The 19527-nt window shown below is 40.5% G+C and overlaps 1 long non-coding RNA gene across 5 annotated transcripts in view; it reads right to left on the minus strand.

The window, feature by feature from the left end:
- Positions 1 to 61: 61 nt before the first annotated feature.
- The window catches only part of LOC111267533 (uncharacterized), a 41440-nt gene continuing 21974 nt past the window's right edge, over positions 62 to 19527 (minus strand). For 3 of the 5 annotated variants that reach the window (XR_015313856.1, XR_002684693.2, XR_015313857.1), the window contains one exon: positions 15406 to 16296. This is a non-coding gene — a long non-coding RNA (uncharacterized LOC111267533). Of the gene's footprint in view, positions 740 to 2322; positions 2577 to 15405; positions 16297 to 19527 lie in introns of those variants that run through there. The other 2 variants (XR_002684694.2, XR_002684692.2) reach the window with 1 other exon arrangement.

Raw genomic sequence — 19527 nt, forward strand, 5'->3', positions numbered from 1 at the left:
TATATATGCCATTTTGCTCAAACTCAAATGAGAATAACGATAATCAGACTCTCCTGTCGACTATTTTTATTTATATATCATTTGGTTCAACGTATATACTCATATTATATATAACATGATACAACACACGGTGCTAATCGTTGGGTAAAAGCGGTAAATTGTGACTTTAAGCTGGCTACATTTTTAGAGAATAAACTGATCTTCGTTAAATTTCGAAGTTAAGCACTATCAGACGTCCTCCCGACGGTCGGAGGGGTTTGTTCCTGATTGCCAATACCAGCAACAGTATCACCGTCATCAGCAACAACACTTACAAAATAATATTTACACTCGCAATACTTACATAAGAAGTGATAAACGACAAACATCTGATACAATCCTACACAGGAACATATGTAAACAACGATTGTTACCAGTCATTATCAATACGTTAAGGCTAGTCTATTGCAGAACTTAATAAGAATAAGTTATACAATTGATTACTTAATCGAGGAAGGATTTTTTGCCAGTTGCTTTCGCTAAGGACTCGGAAAGCCGAAAAGTGGCCACTGGGGTGCCCCGAACAATACTCAATTCAAATAATTTGTATTATCTGCATAGTAATGACCGCGGCCGTAACGACAGCAACAAAACGCGGGGAACGACGGCGACTATAACCATTGCAACAATCAATGAGTCTTGCTCGTCTTCCGTGAGGAGTACGGCCGTCGGGGATCCATATTTGACTGATGCAAAAGACCTGAAAGCCAACATCGATAAAAAAAATATGACATATAATACTTCATGTTGGAGCTGACACTTCACGGCATAAACTACCTGTTCGCGGGTTTCGGCGGAGAACTGAAGTGGGCCCGTTTGTGCTGTGCACGCCTTTCTGTATAAGCCCCGTAGTAATATCTTATTGTGTGCTTCAATATACAGGGAGTAAAGGCTAAAAGTCAACCGTGGCTTGAAAAACCTTTAGAATTTCTGATCATATAGTATCTACTTAGTGGTAGGTCATTTGCGAGTCTCAGCCGTATGCAGATTTAGTCGGAAGTGTTACAAAAGTATTATCGGAACGTGGTAAATCAGATTCTGAATGGATTCTTGCTCTGGACGCTCTATCATCTCTTTTTGTAGCGCGACTTTTTTTTCGTTCTTTTAAATAACACTTTTGGGTAAAGTTGAACAAAAATTTTAGCCAATCTCTCGCTAAACGGGGATGACTGCCGAGTTCAGAGATTGGAAGGTCTCAGTCAAAAACCGTCGTCGAGGTATCTTTCCGAACCGACGTGTGCCGTAAGGGTATTTGACAAGTCATCCTCAGATCAACACGCCCAGATTGGAGCGCAATACTCTTCTTTCTTTCTTTCTTTCTATCGTTGTTTATAAAGAAAGAAGTTTAACGAATTTCACGAGTTTGTTACGAGAAAAAATATTACTTCGTTAAAAATGGTTTTCATTTAATGAATACCGAAAAATACGAGCTACGTTCAACTTGCCATCATTCAGGTTGAAACACGTACAAATGCAGTGCATCCCAAGGATACGTATTAAGTGACAGGATGAAACGGCACATCTGATTCCATTATACAATTAAAACATAATTTCGGAAATCTATTATAGTATCTGTCGAGTTTTACAACGTTAACTGGTGTCCTTATACCAGTCAACCTCGTGATGTTATAACGAAGTCGCCTACGAACATACACACTTGTTGATGCCTATAGGTGTCAGTACGACAAGAGTTTTGAGACGAAGCACGTAGATGACAGGGTCGTCGTTCAAAGGTTCGGTCTAATGATATAAAGCTTGGTTTTTATCGTGTTCCTTTTTTCTAGCTTCGTCTAGGAAAAGATGCACTTCTATAGTTCCATTACGTTGCCGTAATCTCACATTTTTCTCCGGATATTCTTTGCTCAAGTCCGCGTTTTTATAAGCTACGCTCATTCTTTCTTGTACCGACATCAGGGCATCTGTAGTTCTGGCGACCACCTACTAATCCGCTCTTGTAGCCTACCTATCTTCGTCGTGCTTAAAACTGGCCATAATTTCGTATTTTCCTATCCTGCTACGCTCAGCTCCCAGTCAACATAAGTGAAAGCTTGCTTGGTCCTATTTTTTTGCTTAGAGACAGGGAGTTGTCTATGTTCCCTGTGTAGAAACAGAGATAGGGCTAGCGCGTGCTGTGGCCAAGCTAGTACATCGCAAATGAACGTCGTAGCCTATCTAGTTGGTACACTGCCTAACCAATATGAGAACATAAATATTTATGTTAGCGTTGATACAAGCCAGACACGTGCGTCTAGCGCCCACATGCACAGATACTGACATACTTACACATACGAATCCGATGAGGAGAGAACGCCCAGTGTAACGCATGGTAGTTCGAAAAGTGACAGGAACAGCTAATCAAGAAATCGACAGATACAGAAATACGACGATTGTTTCTATATTCCACCAGCACGAACATCTGCTTGCTCACCGATATTTGTCCAGCGGGATAGGACATACACAGAGGAACTCGGATGAATCGGGCGTCAGTTCCAGGTAGACCTGCCGGCAATGCGCAGGTCGGTCAGACATTGGGATGTCTGTAACCGCAGATGCCCATATTTACAAATGAAATCATGTCTGTACGACTGCTGTTTATATTTAACAAACACAAATATTCGGTGTCGTAGTCGTAATAGTAGCGAGGCGAAGACAACAAAGAAGACGACGAACAGCTGTCCGTTGAACTATCTTCATGCCAACGGTTGTGTTAGTTCATTCGCAGAACATAGTATTACATATAACAATAATAATAATAAATCGTGTTACTATATGCACCCGAAACAATGTATTTGTTGTTCAGCGTTGTTTATTCTATGTAATTGAAAAAGCAGTATAAAAATAAAAGCGTAGTGTACGTCTTGTAGTTTATTTCGATTTTCTTTAAGAATTATTCAGATAACTTTATAGATTTGTTGAGTTTTTTGCGTCTTTGTCGCATTTCGCACGACATTGGATAAGAACGTGAGGAACGAACACTAATTATTGACCGAAGTATATCAGTTCACCTTCATTCAGAATTATTGGAGAGCTAGCCCTGGCTGATAAGAAAAAATAGGAAGCAGCTAAACTCGAGAGATGCCCTGAGGCAGTGCGGCGATTCCAACGCAGCATCGCCACAAACAGAACCAAGCAAAGGATAGCCAAGGCCTGGTTCTTCTACATATCAGCGGGGCAGATTCGAGCGAGTTAATACTACGTCATGATGGACGATAGCTAAAGGACAGTTCCATGAGGGAGGACGAGCGCTGGGCAGCGTATCGAGCCCTGTTTCAGTGGACGTGAGAATGACCGGGACAGCCTTCAGAGCAGAGCCGTCGGTAAACAGACTGGTTAAAATCACCACTCGAGCACTTTTCCTCACGTAGGGATACAAGTCGCTGGTTGTATCCTTCGAGGCATGTGCATCGAACAAGCTGGTGTGAAGAAACAGTTGCTTGTGGCCACCGAAATGGATGGCTTTTCAGAAAGTTAAGTAGAGCGAATTCGATGAAACTCGGATGCTAGGCCCAAGTAGGCAGGCGCATACGACTGCTTCGAGGCTTAGATGGTAGTTGTTGCTGGTGCAACAGTGAATGCTTGCAGAGAGGGCATAGGTCATCAACTTAGCGGTTTATACCGGCTTGAGAGGATATCATGGGTTCCATAAGCAATTAGCCATCGAAACCGTTATTGAAACATACGGTAACACACTCAGCTTGTCACGTAATTTCGATACGGTAGACGCATAGCTACGAAAAAAATACTTCGAGGTAGCCTTTTCAATGAATATCCAATGAAGCCTAGGGCGCGTACGCAATTGGTTTGAAGCGGATAGAGTAGAAAAAGTAAAAGGGTTTTGTCGAAGCAGAGTGACAGCTGAAGCCGATGAATGAAGTGGTCGAGGCGGATTGAGCCGGACAGCTCTGGCATGGGAAAAGAGCCGACTCGAATTGTTGTGCAGCGCCTACTGAAGTGAGTTTTCTAGGTAATGACCGTAAAGTGGTTACGCGATAGGGAGAGCTGTCGGCCTGTCACGGCTTCGCAGGGAAGAGAACCCACGTAGCCTGTCGTGCTGGATCTTGAGCGTTAACCTAATGCATTTAGGACAGCGTTAGGGTACGGGAGTGCAGTTCTATAGGTGTGGGCAGGGCGTAAGATTGATTATCGGAGTAGAATAAACCAACAGCGACATGTAGAATAAAGAGCATAAAATGTACCTGGATAAATTGGTACGCGCACTAGCCGCATTGAGAGCGGATAGAGCAACACTCGAGCGTCATATTGGTTAAAGCACTTTCGCGACAGTTACATAAATTCATCGTATCGTAGCGGAAAATTTCTGCTTATCGTTTTGTTTAATCAAACATATGATGAAGATTTCTTCTGCAGCATACAGTCAGCAGGCAATAAAAATCTCCAATAATGCGGTACTGAGAGAACAACTGGACAAAGCATAGAACTTGGAAGATGGCAAATTGTCGGGCGTCGTCTGCAACGTGTTTTTGTTACATTTGTTTTGCATTTTTTGCAGATTCATAAGTGGCCGATAAGCGTAGCTCTAGACTCACTGGTTTTTAATTAGGGTCGCCGTCAAACTAACAGTTTACTCCTTCAGACATTGTCGGACAGCGTTTCCTGGCGTGTCTTTGTTGGATTTTATTGTTGGTGTCAAAGGTATTGGAAGGGCTTCAGCCGGTCCTCGATTCACCAGTCGTATCGATAAATAGCCCTTAGCGGAAAGCTTAGACCTTTCTATATATCGTGCCAGGGAGTAAGCTTACAATTACTGGAGAGTAACCCATGGTTGACAAAAAAAAAACGCTAGCTGTTAGGTTAGGGAGGATCGCAGGGATACAATAATCGTTGATCAGTAAAACCGTAGTCGTCGGCAAGAGAATGAGAGGCCAAAACTGGACAGACATGTCTCAGTGAGGCAGATTAGAACGAGCCCATGACGGCAGCTATGACTCTGTTAGGCGACCGCCTTGCAGATGGAGCTGATTGGAAACGCTGGCGAAACAGCCTGTGGGGTCTTGCATCTGTGCTTAAGACATTTACTGGGTATACACTTGATGAACTCAACGGATCGCTTAGAACTGTCAAAGACATGTGATTCTCTTCCGGGTTTACAGATAATGGCGGTATTTCGTACAATACTAAGTTCTGCCACACACTCTGTGATTGCTGTAGCCTTGTTTAACTGAAACTGTGTTTTTTTTTTATGAGATTAGGAATTCGGCGACTAAATTTCCGAATACAATAACTTACGATGCATTTCTATCAGACAAGTGTTTGTGTGTATAAAGCTCGAATGAGACTACGAACTAATAAATGAAATCAACCGCAGTGAACATTCACCCTAAATAGGAGTAATAACATATCTTAAAGTAGACATTAATTAGCAAAAAGATACTTAATAACAATAAGTTACTTTGCTATCTGAATAAATAGAGGAAACGTTAGATCTTTTGTCTATATCATATGATCATTCTTTTTGGTATCTGAAAAAATTGTCAGCCTCGGCTACTTTTGTAAATTAACATCGTTAACGAAATAAAGACATGTTGGATTTTTAAATTACCATTGTAATACAATTAGATCTGTGTCACATTTGAGACCGTTGTCTGTGTAGGTCAATTTTTAATTACATAGCAATATTACTGAAATATATACATTTCTAACCCCAATGAAAACAGCAGATGACAGCATCGACAAGTTCAACAAACCGGTATACACCAACAAGTATCTTTTTTTTTTTTTTTTTTCTCTACGAAGGTAGAAATCTTTTATCTCTATGACACCATTGACTCTTTATCCGGGAGCTACTATTTTTGATCTCATCATATCACATCGAGGAATTATTTCTCAATAACCACTGTGCCCCTAATTTAAGCTGCTGTTTTTGGTATTCAAGTTAGTGTGATTTGTGGTGAACATACTAAAATCTAAGATCGTGATTTTCTTAGTCGACTGTTCTTAAACATAAACGATAGCTCTAAAAAGTGCGGCATCAAAAACACGTACTTTAAATTATTCGCAAAATACTCTCAGGTTGTAACATCTATGTGTCTTTATTGGAGATATCGGCTCCCCTCTACAGATTAGAGTGAGTAGCAGTTATTCAATGGCTATGAACTTGCTTTCAGCCACCACTGAAGATGCCAGTTTCCATTACTCGAAATTTTCCTATATGTCTACATTTTTACAGAGGTCTGTCTGCTCTTACATCTCTACCCCCTATAGCAGTCTTTATGTTGCGAACATCTCTATCAGAGAGGACGAGTAAATATGGCGGCGTTGTGAGTCATGGAGCTTGTCTCCGTACCTAACATAGGTTGAAGGTGTCTTTGGCACCAAATATTACCACGAACGTAACAAATGATACGATTGGTATTGTGTAATGATTAGAGTTTTATTTTAATAATATAGTAAAAAGTTTTCCAATCTATATTTCACATACACATGAACGCTTGATCAGCGGACGCAAACGATATCATTGGCTTTCGACGCCGTTCGTTATATATATATATATATTCGTCAAGTTCGTTTTCGTGTAGCAGACGTGCCATGGACACCTTCGCTATAGATTCAGCATAGGACAGCTAAAATGGAAGGTTTTATACTCGTATCTAAGGCGCAAACGTGAATTTCTCCAATGTCTATTTAAAGAATACCAACTACTCTTCACTTACGATCATATTAGCCAAATTCAATAAAAAGTTACCCTGAATTTAATCGGTCATCGCACTTCTTCTGAGCTGTCACCGTGTGACTGTTGTGCGTTTAACACTCTATTGAAGTACCTATCGTCGTTGGTACTTCTGAATTTTGACAACAGAGCATAGTTGGTTTCCAATTCATTGGGGCATTCCTGGTCCCCATTTTTCATTCAATTTCACCCATGTATAATGGCAACTTCTGTCATGTTAATGTCATAAGCTGTCAAGCTAAATTGCATTTTCATTAACCGGTAGTGATAAATACGTTATTACTGGTTTCACTACGAGCGACCTATTCACGAATGGCATTGTTGTTACCGTACGTGCGCTCAAGCTACTAGTCAATAGCCGATGGGATCATTCGTAAGCAGGCAGTATCTATAAGAAAAGTTGTGTTATCTATCTTTCCTTCTGGAGACAAGATGGAGGTATGAAACTAGAAGTATCTGCAAGATCTTATATTGGTGAGAAATTTGTTGCGCGAAAAACACTTTTCGCAGCACAGCCACAATAAAGTTGAACATTGAAGGAAAAGAAAGAACGAGAAAAATGCAATAGAAAAATAGGAAAGTGTCGAACAGGGATATCAGCCATCCGGAGATAGGGATGTGAACTTGATCATCACGGTTAGTGGGCTCAATGCGCAGATATTACAGCTATTGCGTATGGTCGTGCCGACCTTGTATTTGAAGAAGAACTTTGACGACTCGATGCTGCCGGTGTTATGATTCCTACAGGCCGTTCTGCTCTTAGCGCAACGACGGGTGACGACATCTTGAGGGCTGCTAAGAAGAAAAGAAAAAAGGAAAATCAAGGGCTTGACGTCGTCGAGACTGAGAAATTGGATCGTTTAGTTAGGGAAAAGTCTGACGGCTGCCCTTTATATTCGCTAAGCCGCTCATCTGCATTAGTCTTCTTTTATGTTAAATATCGCGACTGCTGATTGGGCGTATCCCTCGCTTTGTTCGCAAACCCTTTGATGCGACTGAAAATTTTTCAAAGTTTAAAAGGTAGCATTAAGACTGCTGCCATAGAATAAACAAGCGACCTATTTTTCACCGAGTCAACGATTTTTAGAAGCAATCGAAAAAAAAAATCATAAGTTCATCAAGATCATTGTTATAGATAGAATTGACATTTCTCTACCCCTGTCATATACGATTTCAAACTATTCGTGAACCTTCGAGCTTGCTGAATCGTTTCTTCACTTCATCGCACTGTATCTGTAATTCTTTCTAATCCTCCTCAAGATCTATCACGATTACGTGCATTACAAATAGTAATTATCAGGTATACCTAACGTCCTTGTTTTTACTCAGTATATTAGATAACGATATATTTGTCTTAATCTTTTTCAGACGTCATTACCATTGACTGGAGTCGTAAGACGCTGAAAAGCGAAGGCATAGCAAACCATCGTTCGAACAGTTAGCTCTGTTTGAACGTGAGTGTATGCTTAAATAGTTTATGTTCGATAATAGATAATAATATGGTATGCTGCAAGATCTGTTGGTAAGCGGGTTATCGTTTCTTTGTTGGTGCTAGGCCACAGCTTTTGGCCATTCGCCTTTCGAGCATCGAAGAAAGAAAAAACGGAAATACGTGAACGGAGAAAAGGGAGGGATCTACGTAAGCACGACTGTGAAATATGTGCTGTTATAGTTAGATGCTTCGAGGAAGTGGACGGAAAGAGGACGATGTGGAACCAAAGCCGGTAACGCCTTTGGTTTCGAATCGACAGCGGAAACAAGCGGCGTTGTAGCGGAAACAGCAAACTCCTTGTAAAGCAATAGTACAGAAAAATACAGACAATAACTATTGATTGCCTATCCTCGTAATAGCGCAGTGGATAGCGTGTTTGTATGCTAAACTTAGCGGCACGTGCTACTCGAGGCTAGGGCATAAACACACTTCGTGCTACACCGGGGGCCAGCCTTTTGAAGTAACGTTTAACACTTCAGTACCAGACGTAAAACACGAAGAAACAACCGATGACCGATTGTATTCTAGTTCTTAGATTGTACACATTTTTACATAGGTATGTATTCGGAGCTTTAGGCCATTCTTACGAGTTATAGGGAAAGCTTTATTCCTTTAGAGCGCATATGATTATATTCGCTAGAATGATAAATGGATATATTTTAAATAAGCAAGATCGTATGGTGTTGGAAACAATTCGAAGGACTATCAGAAGTTGTATGGTTTCAATCACAATTCCCATATCAGCATTATCCTTCTCAAAGATGCCCTATCCTATATAGCAAACACCATTAGAAGAAATACTAGTTTAAAGAACGGAATATATAAATTGCAATAATTTTCGGTCTAGTCCATAGTTTGACGTTTAGACTTTATGCTGAAGAGTAGAGGTTTCTTCCACTGGAATATCACTAAATAGATTTATAGATTTGATCTATGACGATTGACAACATTTCACAGCTTTTATATACTTCTGATTCAAACCGCTTGTCTTTAAGTTCAGCTGACTTGAGTCATTTTATATATATATATATATATAACAAGGCTAAAGGGATTAAAGCTTTCTGTATAGCGCCCTGGCACTTGAAAGCGAACGACAAATCATTTTGCTAGAGCACCAAGCACAACGCTAACAGGAATGATTATAAGTACCTCTTAAGCATAGTCAAATGTTAGTTTGTGCCCAGTATGCTTTCCTGTCGGGGGGCCAGTCTCATTTGCCACTAATATTAAACTGTTTTGACAAACCCGGCGACATCCAATGTCGCTTTCTAGCGCCAATACAGCGAATCAGCCGAGTGGTAAAAGCTTAAAACAGACACATCAATCGACCAAGTGGAATAAAACAAGTTCCGTACATAATAATGGAATAACACAAAAAAAAACTGCAAAAAAAAATCGGCTAGACGCACATAGGCTCTATCCAGTATCCGGGCGACGCACTCTATCGACCGATGCGTCAGATTGTCAGAGCTGCCAGATTCGTTTGTGGCTACATAAATGTTGCTGCTATGCTCAGACCGATCCGGCATTAACCATCTCTATTCATTTCGTGAGAGAGGGAAGCAATGGTAGCTATGTCGTTGCTCTTTTCGTTGCTATTCATGTTTATTGTCGTTCAGAGTTCTCACTGGGAAGATTGGCAGGCACGATGCTCGCACACTCGTTTTACTTTTCGGTTTCCATCCGTTCACCCCGACCGGCAATAGTAGGACTTTTCTATATGTTCCATCTCCTTTTTGTAGTCGTGTTTCGTTGGTCTCGTTCGCGTTCGGAGCTTCCATCATGGCAGTACGTCTCGGCGGCCAAGCAGCCGTATGCTGGTAGCGGCGCCGATGTTATGCCACAACCACGGTTCGTTCTTGGCTGTGTCAAACACAGAAGGGACTAGTAATGGAAGAAAAATCCCTGTTCTAAGACAAGGTAATTTATACTGTTTCGTCACATTCAACTTTAGAGAAGACAACGCCACCAGCTAGTTAAAAAAGAAAAAAGAAAAAAAGCAGTGAAACTATATTTAGTGAGATCCAGACAAAGCCATTCGTTGTTTATGCTCAGAAGCTCTGGTTCTACTTGCTTTTTATGTGGTAGCATACGTAATTCTGTCTAGAAAAAGACACAAAATCTTCACCATATACGCTGCCAACTTTTTCTCTTCGGAGTCAGATGTTGTGGGACTAAAACAATGCCAAAGTTAGCTGGTTACCAAGAAAAGGAAGTGTGAATTTCAGAGTTGACTTATCTCGTTAGATCTCGTCCTGTTAAAATATATTCTGTACCCTCTTTGTCTACCGATTTTGTCGGAGCCACTCAGTAACAAAATAATCTGCTACTCATTCCTTAAGGCTGAGTTGTTCGTATTTGCAGAATTGGTTTACGTGAATGAACTCCGTAAAGTATAGCTAAAATCCAACATTTTAAAGTTGCAGGCGTTCATAAAAAAAAAAACAAGTATGTAATATGGTTTTTGTCCTCATGAAATTAACGTTCTAAGGTTTCGTTCGGAATTTCCTGTTGAGTCTGTTCTTCGATTCGTTTTTAATTGATATTGAGCGTGAAACTTCTGAACGACTTCTGAAGAACAACGCTTTTGTCGTCTACCTCGCTGACATTTTAATATAATATAACAATGTATGCTGCGGTGCAGAATATAGAAATCATTAAATCACTTCTTCACGTGTTGGAAGTATTCTTCTTCTGTCATTAAATTATTCCGGCAAAAGTCATACTAATAAACGTCAGGGTGGCTATAAGCCTTAGCATTAGTTTTAGTAGAGGAGAAAGGCCCGAGCCTATTCCTTGAAATGGAAATCGCTTGTCACTAAGAACATAGGAGACAAGACCAAGCTTTTTTTTATAACGCTCTACGTAGAACTCCCGAAGTGCTTTCTAGCACCAGATATCAGTGCACGAGGCAGTGCCGAAGATTAAGCCAGTGGAGTACGGACGTGTAACTCTATCAGCTAGGCTTAGGGAAGACGGATCTTTCGTCAGCTTCCATCCGAACCTTCGTAGACCTCTTTACCAGTTTCTTAGCTCAAGACATAAACGAACCTTTTTGTTAGTACAGGATTTTACAGTATACGGCTTATAATCAACAAAGAGCCAGGAGTCTTTCAGAATTTACCTTACTTCGATTTCAATCATTTATGAACAGATTCTCGTATATGAGAACATGTTCATGATTTCAAGTAATTAACGTTTTTTGTTTATCACGAATAGACGTAAATCCAAACAAATATTTCAACTTTTTGGTTAATCAATAAAGAAGTGATGCGCTTCTTCTAGCAATCCCATCTTGACTAAAACTAAAGGAATACAGTGGAGAGACATGGAATAGTTGAAGTTTAATTACAAAAAACTTATCGTAATAATAGTTCTTTTCCTTGCTCAGGTGCCAACACTGTCCAGTTAGCTTCAGAGATACAAGCATGTTGTCATCGGTGCAGGACCATGCTACACGTGACTTCTTAAATTATGTGACAAGAATATAGCTACGTTATTGTTATTAATCTATCTTATCGTTTACAGGCTTTCAATTATGCAGTGATTAATTTCGCCAACCATCTTGCAGTAAAAATTCTTGTCATGAATAGGTAGCATTTGTATAAACTGCGATAATACCCGTTGATGAACAGAGTATTTTATACAGATGTGCAAAAACGTGAGCGGAATATCGAGTCTATTGGTAGAAATCGACGTGAGGCTTTAAGCGGACATGAAACCCACATCGAACAGCGATACGAATTGTTTCAGACCGTTTGCGGCCAACGACGATCTGACACGAACGGTCAAATGATGCTTCAGTGGTTCCCGAAACGTACGAGGGCGAAGCTATAGCGGACAACTAGTATTCCCAGACTAGAAACGTATTAACGCCCCAATTACCCTCAAACCGGAAAATTAGTGCCCGTCTAATTAAGAGCAAAACAGAACTTTCGCTACCTTGATCAAGAAAAATTGACCCACCTACCTACGTGTCCATATAGGTCCAGCAACGTGTAAGGATTCATGTGTAGCCCAACACGGAGTTGAGATTTAGTCAAGGTAGTTATAATGCAGCGAAGAAGTTGAACTAATCATCTGGGATCTGATCTAATTTGGTATCGTCAATGTAAAAAAACATTGCTTCGAATTTCAATATCCTTACAGCAAGTCATCGCTAGTTCTTGGGAACTGCTGCGGGCTGTTCTCACCAAAAAATTGTTACTGTCACACTGAAGCCTTTGGATCAGAATCGCAGAGGCCATTGTTCTATCAGCACCATATGGAGGAATAGCAGGATTTTTCGAGTAAACGCATCAAATCTGGGATTAACAATGCACTTGCGTATCGTAAGGCCTGTTGAGGACAGATTTTATAAAGGCAATAGGAAAAAAAACACCATGACTTGAAGTAGATTCGACTTGGCACATTGAATAGATATGGTACTTCTGAATAAGACCGCTGCTTTTATTTCTCTGCTTTACATCTGTTTCAGATGTCACAATAATGAACAGCCAATATTTTCACTATATTAATAATCAGTACTGCGAGACAATAACAATGCGGCATATTTGTACGACATGTCACAGTTATTCATTGATATTTAATTACTATAACTGGCTGATCGATTGCTATATAAAATTTCCCTATAGAGATTTCCTAAAAATTTCCCTCCTATATAAAGGTTGCTATATAAAACAGTATCAATTCAGGTAAGATGTTATGCACAGCTGCGGATAAACAATAACGGGTAGCATAGCGTCGTTTTAAATACGTCAAATAAGCTATAAGGTAATAAAGGGCGGCACTTTTCAACTCGAAAAGAATCCAAAGCAGCGTTGAACCAACCCTAGAAGTATATATATATATATATACACTTTACACAAGGAAGACGGCTATCTTTAGTCGAATGAATGATCATAACAGACGATCGACCAACGCGTACTCTAAACGAAATATATGTATACGGAGCGTTATGGGAACCTCCTACGTGTCTAACCAACTGATACGCTACCATTGTCGCAATGTGTCCATAGAACCAGAATGTGAGGTTCGCTAACGTGCAAGGGATTATATGTAAAAATAAAAAAAAAGCTACTAAAAGCATGGCAGCTTTCCGTCCACTTGCAATTGGTGGCCACGCTATGACCGTGTGGTCGCAGACTTGGGTCCACCAGACCCAGCTGTTTCGAAACTATAAAAGCAAACCGATTCCATAATACGATCGTCCATTAACAAGTAAGTCGGGTCCCACGTCGGGTCCCAACCCCACGTAGGGATGACGAAAATTTACCTGCAATTTTTCCATTGCTGTGATGCCTTTATGGAAAAGAATAAAGTCGATCGATTGCGACGCACCGCAGACGACGTACGCCTAATTCCAAGCAAGATAAAGCTCGTATGGTACATCCAAGTACATTACTATGTACATTGCAAACAGTGTCATTCGGCGTCTACCTAATCGATGACTATCAGAAGAATGAAAAAGGAGTATCGAGCCACGGGCTGCTTAATGATGGCTTTGGGCTATGTAGCAGACGAGTGAAAAGTAACTTATGTAATACCATCGGTTAGAGAATTTTTATATAGAATTCTTAATAATAATAATATCAAAATTCTGGCTCGCAACGTCGTTTTACTGCACTGATCAAATTATTTAATATAAGAAATTCTTAAAGCATACATTTTTCAGAAAACTAAACCTTCATTTGGATACGTATGTTTAACCTAACCATTTTACGTTCCAGTCGTTGCCTTCTACCGTCTATTATTGAAAGCATCGACGTCCGATTTAGCGCAGAACGCTTTGTATAGGCCCCGTTTATGCCAGCGTCCGTCAACACCGCCAGTTACTTCCACCGTTTTCGCCCCCGATGACGGCCCCCTCTCTTTGTGCCCCTCCTTCAAAATAATATTCACAGTCATCGAATCTCTCTACCATACACCTTTGGCCAGTGGCTCTGCCGTCTTAATGATCCGCCAACCATCGGATCGAAGTGCAAAACAGTTTATAGATAGAAGTCGCTAATACAAAAAGTGTGTCCGCACAATTTTTACCTGTCACAAGCTTGTCACAACAAAACACAGAACGATCGAAAAGTTGGTGGGATAGCTGCGGAAAGGCAAAAATAAAGGACAAGTATATGTTCTAGCATCGCTGTTGCTTGTCCTCGGCAATGGTTCAAGCTAATATTAGCCACATACCTTAAACGATGGTCAGTCGGAGGCCATTTGTCCAACATGGTCATATACATTGGCCGCCAGCATTATCGCAACGCGTACGGTTTAGGAAACCCCTGCCAAAAAAGTGACAACTTCCAAGTTACTTGGTAAGATTTTATTGTTACTATGAAATTTGGTAAGTCAGAATATAACACAATGTATAAATAAAAGAGAAAGAGAGAGAGAGACATATGTATTGCAGATAGGCTCACACACCCAGAATAGGCAATTCTTCGAGAGACACGCGACATGTGGGGCTCCGTATAAAGCTCTAATGTTTACTGATGCATAGGCCAGCATCTCGCTGGTTCCTCTCCTTTAAGTAAAGAACTATCACAATTTTGTTTCAGTCAGGGCAACATCGTCGAGATGTTTTCCTTTCCACATATACCAGGTCGGTCAATATCGCTGGTCCACCAATTTTCTTGCTAAGCAGTTTTTGTGTTTCCAACTAAGCACGAGACAACCTTTCTCACGCCAGCGGCAGCAGTAAGTGTGCCGGCTTTCGTCTCTCAAGACCAATGAGCTGGGAATCTTCGGGGCGTAGCCTCCCGCGGTCGATGCTGCGTTTAGTGACTCCGAGCGCGCGCGTCCTTAGACTCTTGAGAAACAACATTTGAACCTCTTTGGCCAAAAGGATAGTTCGACAATACTGCCATAAGAAAGGAAGCTTAAATTGCTGTATGTGATTTGCTTGCCAAACGTTCCTCACCGCATTACTGATAAGAATATACTTAGTTTCACGATAGAATTACACAGCCAACGCGCGTTCCTAGAGATTTAGTCGGTGAGCTTTCATAAAACGAGACGCAAATAGTATAACATAAGGGACCGACGGCCTGACACTCCGGGATTCTAGTATTTTAAACTGATTTACGCTTGAGAAGCACACCGTTCCGGCGATCCGGCAGCAACTGCATCGGATAGTTTTTTTCTACTACTAATAGTAGCTTGCTATAAAAAAAAATAACAAATAGGTACAGAAGCCATAATTAAATATGTAGCTAGTAGAGCAAATAAAGAAGATCATAGATTGTTTATTCATTACAAGTCAAAAAATACTGATGATCAGTATCGACAGAGGTATAGATTTTTCTATAATTGTACTTTCATTAGTCCAGTGCATAGTCACAGAAATAGTCTAGTTCGCTTAGGCAAAACGAAGACAAGTCAGTGTGTAGAAAATAGGCGTTCTCGGTAAATTGAAGATAGACGCTCATATGTACGGTACGTCGCTATTATTTGTACTAGTAGGATTAACTATATATATATATATATATCAAAGGTAACTATAAGTTGGTCTTATTGTCCAGTTTGAAGAATTGTTAACTCGCTTTCTCTGAACATTATTAATGAAACGGGAGCAAGGTAGTTGTTGCGAAAAAAGTCAATGTCTTCGCAGTAATATTATTAGTCAATCGGATCCATGCTGCAATCAGCTGAATCGACTGGCCCTCAAAATCGGCTACCATTGGTAAGTTGAGTGGATTAAGTTGAGTAAATAGAACACCAATATCGAATAGGACAAATCAACCCTGACGAAACATCAATGTATTCTTAAGGCCTGTAAACTCATAATCGTAAATGCAATTGACGTCTTCACTGTAATTCTTCTCTATTGAAGCACATTTGGCAGTCCAAATCAAATCACTGCATGCAGGAATCCTGCTTTCAGTTGTTCTTCGGTTTAGCATCATGGAGAGAAGCAACCATTTTTTTATAGAAGAAATTCTAGGTTCCTGGCCGTGTCCGTTCAGCGTTACGGTTTTCAGGAGTTAGATACAGCGCGGATGGTCATAACGAAGTGCCGGCCGATGCAGAGCGTCTTTAGTCGGATGCGCTCAGATGCTCTGATTCGAATAATTTTTCAGCCCTGAAAAAAGCGCGTTCAAATATAGAGCATCTTTACTAGTGCATGTCGCCCGATTCCTAAGAACTGCCTTTACGGATCCATGTTTTTTTCTACGGAGTGTCTACGCCCCCATTTAGCATTTATTAGTCAATTAGAAGTTACTTGTTTGCCACATTCGAAAGAAGTTAATGCTGCACTGCAGGGAGGAAATCGTTATGGTACGAATACATTGAGACATAAGGATTTGTATTTCATTTCTGTTGTAAAATATCTCACAATAATTTCAGCTGATGGGTAGAGCGATAGAAATAATATTCTCTGTCGTCCTTTTGGGAAACTTTTTCCTAATATACGTGAAATAGTAAAATCATACTAACTTTAAAATTTGGTTATGCAATAGTAAAGTTTTGTCAGATACTTCTACCAAGTTAAAAATGCATGCCATCTTCTCCGGGTAAACAATTGAGTTGAATTTGTTTACTGGTCCGGCAATTCCTAGTATCTGATATTTCTACATAGTTAAGTGTAACATAATAACGTGTGTAACATAATAATATTGATCTAATAATTAACATATCTTGAGATTGTAAAACTATTACAATGGTTAAATTTATGTCGGGCTTTGCCCCTGAAGGCTTCTATTTTTTAGCTTAGAGGTAGCCTTCCTTGGCCTGTTTTGAGACATCTGCTGTTTACCCTAAGAACTCATCCAATCATCTGCCGTTCTAGCTAACTGAAATAAAGCGCCAGTTCCTAATGACAGTCTTGACCAAGCCAACTCGATGAACTATGAAAATGTTATATAGCTGATAAGGAGTTTCGGTGGGCGTGTTTGTCTGGGAGATACAAAGCGAATCTTGCCTCCATTCTTCATCATGCTAAAACCACTAGCCGCTAAAGCTGAACGCGCGTCGATGATGGAAGGTTGCGAGATGTACATATTTCTGAGACCCTTTTTAAAATGGGAGCCAGATGAAACGTGGCAGGAACTAGTTGACTTCTTATTGATAGACTAAGTACAACTTCTGAAAAAATCCGGTAAGAAACCCCTGAAATCCTGTAAGACTATCAGTTTAGTGGTCATCGAAGTATCTGTTATAGGCTGATGTACTGTTTTGTTGTATCAAGCATATGTATCTAGCGTAAGTCGAAACATGAGAGATAAAACAGCTTCGGGGAGAAATTATTTAGGCGCCGCTCCGACCGTGCCAGTTTACCTAACTAAAATTAGATAAAATAGACGCAAGCAGTATTCTGAGGCAGCGCCGAAACGAAGAAAATTAAAAAAATTACCTTTTTTTTTTTTCTGAATTTTAGTGTTTGTCTTTATATATGTAAATTTAGCAAATTTCTCTGAATGAATAGAGAACAACAACTGTTGGGTCGTACAATGCAGGTCGTACGCCAGAACGAGGATTTACTCAATTTGATGACACTTGAAGCAGATAGCGGTAATGGCAATTTTCATCAGTTATATATTACCTTTAAGGGTCTTCTGTGAAAATTTCACTGTATGATTTCATAGGGTTGTTACCACCTACTTAGATGTAATTAGTTGAAAGCCTTCCTTCATTAAGTAGTTGTCTCCTAGAACCTTCCTGATTGGCTTGACTTCATCGGCCTACGCACGGCCCCATATGAGTAGCACGCCGGTACGATGCTCGGGGAGTAATTCAAATGCAAACAATGTATGTGGGTCATTTCCGGGCCAACGTGAGTGTGGCGATGATAATATCTACCGAGTCACGATATGGTTCCCCATTCACCTCAATTTCTCTCCCCTTTCAGCCTGTCGGTCGATGAAAAGCGAAATTTACGTGGTCTGACTGAAGTTTCGGTTACAATTGAACAAGAGATGAGCCATATTAGCTCATCACAGCTGCTACATACATGGTCACTTTTGCGGACGACTGGCTTCTAACAGCGTCATTCAGCAACGAGCATCTAGATACAACAAACTCCACAGAGTTTCCGATAATTGAGTATTGAATCATTTCTCCTAGCCAATTAAATAAGTAACTTAAGAAGAAGTTCTTCGAAATTTCGATTAAATTACGTTACAACGACCCAGACATACGTATGCTTTTAAATAAAATGCGTGTTAAAGTTCATGTATAATACAGTATGTGACAATATGAAACGGGAAAACTACACGATAAAGACGATATACGAAAGGTGTAATTGAGTGTATGTTTTTCTATGATGTCATACGTTACGGCGTCAAAACAGTCGGGCAGCATTGTGAAGTTAAGAAGAACGTTGGCCCTTGCGGTTCGAACATCCTCTACATAGATTGACTAAAAAATTATACGTCTTCAACTACAATCTCATTAGTCCATACCTACCGTACCTAACTCTGACACGGCTCCGGTGTCTAACTTCCCACCTTATAGCTTCTATTCACTGTTTCCTAAAACGTGGTAGCTAATCTAAGTGGTAAGCGATTTCGAGCAAAATTCGTAAATGCATATGACCAAATTGTACTTCATGAAGACCCATGCTTAGCCACTTATCGGCTGCCGAATAGCGTCATTACAGCAATACAAAGACAAACAAACAAACAAACCGCTCTATTTTAAAGTCTAGCTACATACACACACAGAAGTGCGCGGCGGCACTTTTCAAGCTAAAATTGTCAAAGCCAAAACTCGCTCCGCATTCTCCATTGGGTTTTCGTCATGCTTGCCCTTCTTCAAATTTCTGTCTGCCAATTTATTTTTCTTTGATGCGGTAATATCTTGCGGTTTTTTTCTACTCCAACTCATATTTTGAGTCCAACGTAACGACATCTCCACACACAGACACATACTCATTCAAAAGAAAACAGAAGAAAGCTCAGTTTGAACCATCATCGTCATCCAGCTCATCGAAATTGTTGATGTCGTCGCAGAAAACGCGATCCTGATGACTTTTCTTTTTCTGTATTTTTCCATAACTTCCTTTGATCGCTAATTTTTAGCGACCGCTAAGAAAGAAGAAGTCCAACAGACTATGCACTGACAGACCTTTTTGCGTCGATGGTCGACGACGCGCTTTGTCGATCGCATAGATCGCGTTAGCTCGCGCACACGTACCATGCGTATACCAAGCGAAAACGAAGCGCAGCTCAAAGACGATGGCTCCAACGAAGAGGATCCGCATTGAGTTCAGAAAGCCACGATCTGATCCAATGGCCACGTTGACAACGGGATGCGCATACGGTGTTCACTGGCAATTCAGATGGTTTTTATGGTGACGGTGGTGGTAATTCGC

Source organism: Varroa jacobsoni, unplaced genomic scaffold, assembly GCF_002532875.2.
Source record: "Varroa jacobsoni isolate VJ856 unplaced genomic scaffold, vjacob_1.0 scaffold_1198, whole genome shotgun sequence".
NCBI classification, from domain to species: Eukaryota; Metazoa; Arthropoda; class Arachnida; order Mesostigmata; family Varroidae; genus Varroa; species Varroa jacobsoni.